Source organism: Arachis hypogaea, chromosome 18 (genome assembly GCF_003086295.3).
Source record: "Arachis hypogaea cultivar Tifrunner chromosome 18, arahy.Tifrunner.gnm2.J5K5, whole genome shotgun sequence".
NCBI lineage: Eukaryota > Viridiplantae > Streptophyta > Magnoliopsida > Fabales > Fabaceae > Arachis > Arachis hypogaea.
This window is the reverse complement of record NC_092053.1, coordinates 124,829,063-124,837,552: the sequence shown is the minus strand read 5'-3', so window position 1 is coordinate 124,837,552 and position 8,490 is coordinate 124,829,063. Positions and strand designations below refer to the sequence as shown.

Below are 8,490 nucleotides of genomic sequence, written 5' to 3'. Positions count from 1 at the left end.
AAACGGAGAAGAGGGTTTGAGAGAGAGGGTTTTCAAAATGAAGGGAGAGAGGGTTCACGCTATGAATTTTAGACTTGATTACCGTCGGATTCACTAAAATGCAACGTTTAACTAAAACGTGTTACTGTCACAATAATCCGACAGTAAATCCGATAAAAAAGTTCACGCCTATTTCATACATTTTTCTTCCAAATATTATCCACGGATTTACTGTCGTATAAGTGAATTCGCCGGTAATAATTTGACGTAACGAATTTCACAACAAAACCCTCCATAAATATGTCGATAAAGCCAACAATAACTCAAGACACTAAATTCGACGGTACTCAATATTTTTCTTATAGTGAAATGGCGATTGGTGAGAGTGACGTGTGGCATTGAGAGAAGGGAGGGGGAGGAAGTTGACACCGTAAATTAATACCTAGTTTATCCTCGAATTTTTTGGCAGAAAAATACGACAACAATTATGCTCGTTTTAAATTAAATGGCGCATTTTGGTAATTTGAATTACCGCCGTTTATCTGACAACAATATTTGGTGCCAATTTATTTAAAAGCACACCATAATTTGTCGTGGGAGTTACCGTCAAAATTACTATTAAACTATTCTTCTACTTTAGCCCATGACAACAATAAAGAAGTATTGTGGCCCACAAATTCAGCCCAACAGAATACAAAAATTCAATTTTAATTTTAGTCTTTATTATCTTATCTTTAATTGTTCTTATCTTATCTTTATTTGCTTTTATCTTTCATAAGACAATGCTCTATATATATTTAGTTTTACCCTCATAGTTTACAACACACTTCAGTACAATTCAATCAATCAACAATCAATAAAAGTTCTTTTCTTTGCTTTTCCTATTCTTTCACAATTTTATCATGGTATCAGAGCCATGGTATCCTCCTTGAGGAGGATATATAAGTTATCATATTTTCGGTGAGAAATCACCATGCTTCTTTTTCAACTTCCTCCCACAATAAATAATCATAGATTTAGTTACATGCATCCAAGTGAAAATTCTACCATAGTTTTAATTATCCCGGTTCTTTACCAGCAATTCCGTCTGTGCCTTCTTCTAGCATTTCATCTGCAACTTCTTCTTCCAGGAGTTTTGTCAGTATTCTGTTTCAGCAGTTCAATCTGCATCTGTTCTAGCAGTTCCATCTGCACTCTTATTGCGCTCTACGCGCCATTTGAAGACCACTCTTATTGCGCCATACGCGCCCTCTAAAGATCAATCTTGTTGCGTTTTACACGCTTATTTTTTTATTTTTTATTTTTTTATTTTTTATTTTTTCATTCTTTTTTTTATGAAGATCGCTGCTTGCTCTCTCTCCCTCAAGCACAGCATCTCCTTTTATGTATTTTTGTCGTCGGCAGCTCAAGCTCCGCCGCACGCAATTGTTTAAAGATCGCTGCTCAAGCACAGCATCTCCTTTTATATTTTTTGTCGGCAGCTCAAGCTCCGCCGCACGCAGTTTTTGAAGATCGCTGCTCAAGCACAGCATCTCCTTTTATATTTTTGCAGTAGGCAGCTCGAGCTCTGCCGCACACATCTTCCTCTGCGTCACCACGTCAGACGCGCTTTTCTCAACAATTTCATCGGAACTTATCCAAGCTGTGGATTATTGACATCTTCCATCCACCAGCTTGCGGGGGCGTATTAAACTACTCTTCTACTTTAGCCCATGACAACAATAAAGAAGTATTGTGGCCCACAAATTCAGCCCAACAGAATACAAAAATTCAATTTTAATTTTAGTCTTTATTATCTTATCTTTAATTGTTCTTATCTTATCTTTATTTGTTTTTATCTTTCATAAGACAATGCTCTATATATATTTAGTTTTACCCTCATAGTTTACAACACACTTCAGTACAATTCAATCAATCAACAATCAATAAAAGTTCTTTTCTTTGCTTTTCCTATTCTTTCACAATTTTATCAATTACTTATCCAATAGTAATATTTTGTGAAAAATGAATAAATGTCGTTTATGATTTTTCGACGCTAAATTCAATGGAAATTTTAGTTGGAAATTTTCGACAATAATTCTGCTTGTAAGGGGTGCATTTCTGGTAGTGCTCTAAGTCTTCAAACTTTTTGTCAAATTCTACATCTTCAACTATATATACCTATTATTGATTTTTAATTTATTGTATATCGATTACTTCTTTATCTTGTTCATTATTTCTATAAATAAAAAATAAATTTATTACATTATAATTTTTCAATTATATATTGTAATTGATTTTTTTTAAATAGATCCATAAAGACAATAAATTCTAGAATTTGCACTAAAATGTGCCTCACATTATCAAATTTCTTTTCCAATTCTATCTATTAAATTTTCTATATCCAATATTAGTACCCATTATATCTTAGTTATTTCCATAATTGATTCTTTTTTATAAATAAATCTCTAATTCATTATATTTCCAAGTTATATCTTGCAATTGATTTTTTTTCTTGACAAAATAATGTATTTAATCTCATTATTGATGATTGATTTTTTCTTAATTAATGTCACTATATTTAAATGATATCACAAAATTATTTTTTATTAATCCAATTCTCTTTATTTGATTATATTCTCATTTTTTTAATTGTATCTCGTAATTGATTTTAATTATAACTTTTTCTAACCATTATTGTTAGTTTGTGAGTAAATGCCCATGCCCTTTTAATTTCTTACCATTTCTCCAAAAGAACAAAACGCTGGTTTCATAATTTTAAAATTTAAAAATTTCTAACCATTCATGTAATTCGTTTAAACAACTTTTGACACAATATATAGCATATCACGGTTAACAAGTTTTATATATTCAAAAAATGCTGTTAAAATAATAAACTTTATTAAACTTTATTTTTATATATAAATCTTTATATTTTCATTGACACAATTAAACTTTATTATTGACTAAATTTTATTATGGATTCTTTCTAGATCTCATTATTAATACTTTCCTTTAACATTCATATTGTATCTTTATTTTTCCATTGACTAAATTAAAGGTTATTGTTCATTAAATTTCATTACTAGCTCTTTCCAAATCTCATTATTAATACTTTCCTTTAACATGCATATATTATTGTATCTTTATTTTTGCATTGACACAATTAAGTTTTAAAAATTATAGTATCTATTTAATAAATTAAACAAAAGATTAACTGTCAACAAATACAAACATCAATAATTGTATTTGATAAAATAATCTTTAAAATTTTAAAGATCATGATAGAAATTAATGAGTTTGTGGCCTCATCTTCTTGGTCCTTTGCTTCAAATCCTGCAGTGAGACCTGGAGCAGTTTGTGGTTGCTTTTGACTTTTTGCCTTTTCTTTTTGTTTTTTCATGTTGCACAACAAAAAATTTCATTTATATATTTATTAATGTATGAAATTATATACGTTAGACAATTTAGTTTTAAGAAAAAATAGAGGTAGACAATGAAAATACTAAACAATGTAAACAATAGATATATTGAATGTTCAATTCAATAGGTATGCAGATGATTATGTTAATTATTCTTAATTGGATGATTATTTTTTTTATTCGACTTACTCATGCACAGTTAATAATGGCTAAATGTTCAATTCACTAGGTGTGCGGATGGTTATCCTACTGTTAAGTTTAGGAAATAATTTGGGTCGGAGTGTTTTCTTACTTTATTGAATCGATTCTAGAATTCATTGTTCACATTGTTTAAAGAAGTCATTGTCTACCTAACAAAACCGTAATTTTAAAAAGTATAAAAAAATTTTAAAATTTTTTTCCTTAAATACTTTTAAAAATATTTCTAATTTTTAAAAATTACAAATATAAACACAATCTTTTTATTTATCAATTAGAAGCATAAACACTTCCTTAAAAAGTCTAATCAAACTAAGTTTAAAATAATGGAACGGGGTAGTATTATAAATACCAAAGGTTATAATTAGCCAACAGATAGAAGAAAAATTGTATTGGATCGAAAAGATGGTTAGAAAGGAAATTGTGGTGTTTGTTCTCTTCTCATACCTCTTCATAAGCATAACATTCTTAGCTACTTCGACAAATGCAGATACTACCATTGTGAAGCTTCCTAGGCCTGCACTAACAACTAAGGTTGCGGTCCATAATAATAGTAGTAAAAATATTGAAGGTGAGTTTTTAGCATATTATCCTGTTTTTTTTTTATTATTATTATTATTCTAACTAATATAAGGTGAAAATAATAAATTTTTGTTTTTGATATATATATTTTACAGGAAATGGTATTGAATGCTGCGTTTGGTTTATAAAATGTGTGAAACATTGTCGTTGTCGAATAAATTGTAACAATTCGGAGACTAAAATGGCTGATGAATTGCCCCATTAAAGCAGGCTATGCTGATCTTCAGATGAATTTATTATATATATATATGTTATAAATAAAAGAAAATGGATATTATCTATGAAATATGCTCATTTATATTCAAAATTGTGTTGATATGTGTAGCAAGTTAATTAAGGAGTCTGTTTTTTCTTTTTCTTTTTTCTTCAAACAATTTTGATCCATTTTAATTTAACTTCAGTCACAGTAATAAAAATGAATGAACTCCTTATGTATGTTAAGTAATGAATGGTAATATTAAGAAAACAAAAAAAATAATCAAATTTTATTTTATTTAATTAATATTTATTAATTATTATAATAATTAATAAATACTAAATAAAATAAATTTTAATTGTTTTTTACTATTTTTTTTTTGTTATCAAATATTTTTAAATAGTTAATTACTCTATCAATTGTGTACATATGCATGTTCTTTATTATAATAATAATAATAATAATAATAATAATAATAATAATAATAATAATAATAATGTCATCATCTCCTACTACTACTATTTATTATGAGTAGTAGTAGTAGGATTTTCAATCGCAAATTCACGTTTGAAAAGAACAACAAACAAAATTTGAAATAAATGAAATAGATTTATCATAACTCTTTCTCAAATAAAAAATTAGTTATCTTTTATGACATATTTAATAATTATTAGATAAAATAAATTGTGTCACTATAATTAAATTAACTTTAACTCTTAATATAATCTGAGTTTTAATAATTTAAATAATTAACTATAGTAAAACTTTTTTTTTGCAAATTACAAGAGTTATTAAAGAATGAAATTCTATTTGTAATTTTTTACTTTTTCCATAATAAACCACCCATTTATTAATTAGTTGAAAAAAAAAAGCTACAAAAGAAAAACCAAATTGCGGTTCTTCCATTGAAGCCAAACTACATACAATTTTTTCTTTCCATCTCAAAACATGTTCTGCACTCTCATTACTTTAAAAAAATCTAGTAAATCCATGCTCAAATTTTTTTAAAAAAAGACTATATTATATTGGCCCGTATCCTATATTTAACCACATCACTGTTTAATGAAAAATGCAAGTTTTCTTCGATTAGAAAAACTCTACTGTTTGGCTATGAAAATATTGGATTGAGTTTTTTTTTTTTAACTAATTAATAAATCGATAGTGTGAAAAATAAACAATTATAAAATGAAACTTTTCTAGTAATTCTTGTAATTTGTAAAAAAAAATTGTCATAATTAATTGGTTAAATTATTAAAACTCATGTTAAAAATTAATAAAAATTAGTGTAAATAATAATGATACAATTTATTTTATTCAATAATTATTAAATATGTCACAAAGAATTATTAACTCTTTATTAGAAAAAAGGTTGGTATATATATATATATATATATATATATATATATATATATATATATATACACTACAACAAAAACACCCATTCAGGTACACTTGAAAAGTGTAGCCAAAAGTGAAAAAAATGATGCCTTAGGCTACGGCTACGCTTTTTAGGCTACGGCTACGCTTTTTGGGGTGATTCCTATTCGGCCGTTGCCTATTCTCAAAGGCTACGCTTTTTTGCACCAAGGGCTACGCTTTTGGCGTTTGGGAATAGGCTACGCTTTTCAAGTGATGCTGTCCATGACCAAAGGCTACGCTTTTCAGCTTTCGTTCTTCCAGAATAGGCTACGCTTTTTAACGCTACTGCATCACTTGTAAAGCGTAGCCACAGTGTATACCATAGCTACTTTTTATAAGCGTAGCCTTAGGTCCCTCTTTTTTTTTTTTTTTTCGTACACTATAGCTACTGTATATAAGCGTAGCCTTAGGTCCGTTTTTTTTTTTTTCTGTATACTATAGCTACTGTATATAAGTGTAGCCTTAGGTCTCATTTTTTTTCTATATATATATGTATATATAATTATCTAATAATTATTAATACAACTTAATAGTGAATATGATTACATGTATAAATGAATTAAATATTACAAAATAAAAATAAATACATAATTATACTAAATAATTACTTTATATAATAAAAATTGTCTCTAACCAAAATATATTTATAACATTGATCCAAAAGTACTAGAATGAAGTTAACTATAAAAATTCATACAACTCAAACTAAAGTAAGCATAGCCATATCAAAACCATAATATCACTTAGCCAATAAAAGTATCTTCTAATAAAAATCATTAGTCAACCATACATATAAAGATTCTAAATAGCATTCTATCTTAGCCAATAAACCACAATAATAATCAGCTTAATCTTCATTACTTAATCTTCATTGTTACCCTGCATAATTATATAGAAAAGTAGTTAAAAAAATATTCAGAATAACATTCGTAATTATAAAAATTAAATGGAACACGTAGTCATAGTAAACCAAGAAAGCATATTCTAAAAAAAATAACATGGCTATACAACTTCATAATACAACTTTCAGCCATAGCAATATAACTTCACTGTTAATAAAGCCAACAAACATTTTCAGCCATAGCAATTAATGTAAATGCAAGTAAAAAACTATGAAACAAGGAATAGATAAGGACATACCACATCTAAGTTCGGATAATGTGTTGATCCATGGCCGCTATTCGCATCAATAGGAGACTGTTGGGCGTCTTGTAATAAAGCTTCTAGTTCTTCTGGCCTCATTCCAAGTTCCGATCGCTGCAGTAATAACTTGATCATATTTCGCAGCCCATGAATCTCTTCGTCTTGTTTTTGCTGTTTGGCCTCTTGTTTTTGCTGTTGGGCCTCCATGTGTCCAAGTTTATCCTTCAGACTGGACACTTCCTCTTTGTGCTGATTCTTAATTTCATTAATTTCAGCATGTTTTTTTAAATCAGTCTTTGTCACAGATCTTCCATACAACCTTATCCGACCTGGTTGTTCTTTCCCGAATATGGCCTCAAATGCTTCCTCTTCTGTTTCACCAGCAGCTTGGCGGTGTTGGAAGTCTTCCTGCATAGAAGAAACAGGTTATAGTTTAGTGAAATTAATTTGATGTGTGAATGTATATATATAGAAAAAGGTTATAGTTTAGTGAAATTAATTTGATGTGTGAATGTATGTAGGTAGAATTGTAGATAATATATCATATATGAGACAAATTAATTGGATCTCGGTTGATATATATGATGATGATTGATGAAGGCACCATGCACCCTATACATACATACACACAGTACAAGTTGACCAACCACATCCAAGTCAAAAGCAGCAGAGATCAATACCTATCTCCCATCATTATATAGTTGCCAGCATTTAAGTGTTCTCTCTACATATTACTCCCTTTTATGTCATAAACTATACTATCAGTACTCTTATTTATATCTCAATTTTGAAAGGATCATATTTTTAATCTTTCATCTTATTTACAGAATTTCTATTCATAAATCTCACTAACTTAACTTGAGTATGTTTAAATATTAGTGTTGGGTGGATAAAATCTGACTATATATACCAAAGAAAAAAGGAATATTAAGCGGAGAATTAATATATAGTTACCATCAGAGTAGTTATCTCGCTATCATGGAAGAATATGTAGGCATGCAATTTTTACTAGTATTTTGGTAGTATCAAATGGAAAACAAAATCATATTAAAATATCAATGTTTCCAGAATCATTCCCTCTGTTATTTACAGAGGAGCAGATTTCTGGTCCCATATTCTCAATCACATGACCTAGAGAGCTAGGGGTTAAGTATACTATTGAGGGAGCAATTAATATACATCTGTACATACATATATTAACCACAAGATGTTCAGTGTGCATGCATATATATCAAAAATGTAAAATTAAATAAACTTAATCTAGGATAATAAGTTATTTATCGATACAGGAATTAACCTAGTAAACACAAGCCTGAGAAACTATAGCTAATGATTGACATGGTAAAAGAAAAGGACAAAGTATTGCCACAAAGGAAACAGCATCTATAGACTTAAGTTCCTATATTTTCAGTCAGGGAAGAAAGTTAGCATAAGATTGAATAAGTTAACAGCACTTGACTAGGCTCAAACTCAGATAACTATTAGTGTATTGAGATCTGCTTACCTCCTATTCCTCATACAACTTCTAATTCACACTCTATTATCACAAGATCAGAACCAGGAAACCAAAAA

At 28.6% G+C, this 8,490-nt stretch overlaps 1 long non-coding RNA gene across 1 annotated transcript; it reads left to right on the top strand.

The window, feature by feature from the left end:
* The first annotated feature begins 3,928 nt into the window (after positions 1-3,928).
* Positions 3,929-4,467, top strand: LOC140181658 (uncharacterized). The gene is made up of 2 exons (XR_011876685.1): positions 3,929-4,149; positions 4,256-4,467. It is a non-coding gene; the product is annotated as an uncharacterized lncRNA (long non-coding RNA).
* Positions 4,468-8,490: the final 4,023 nt, after the last annotated feature.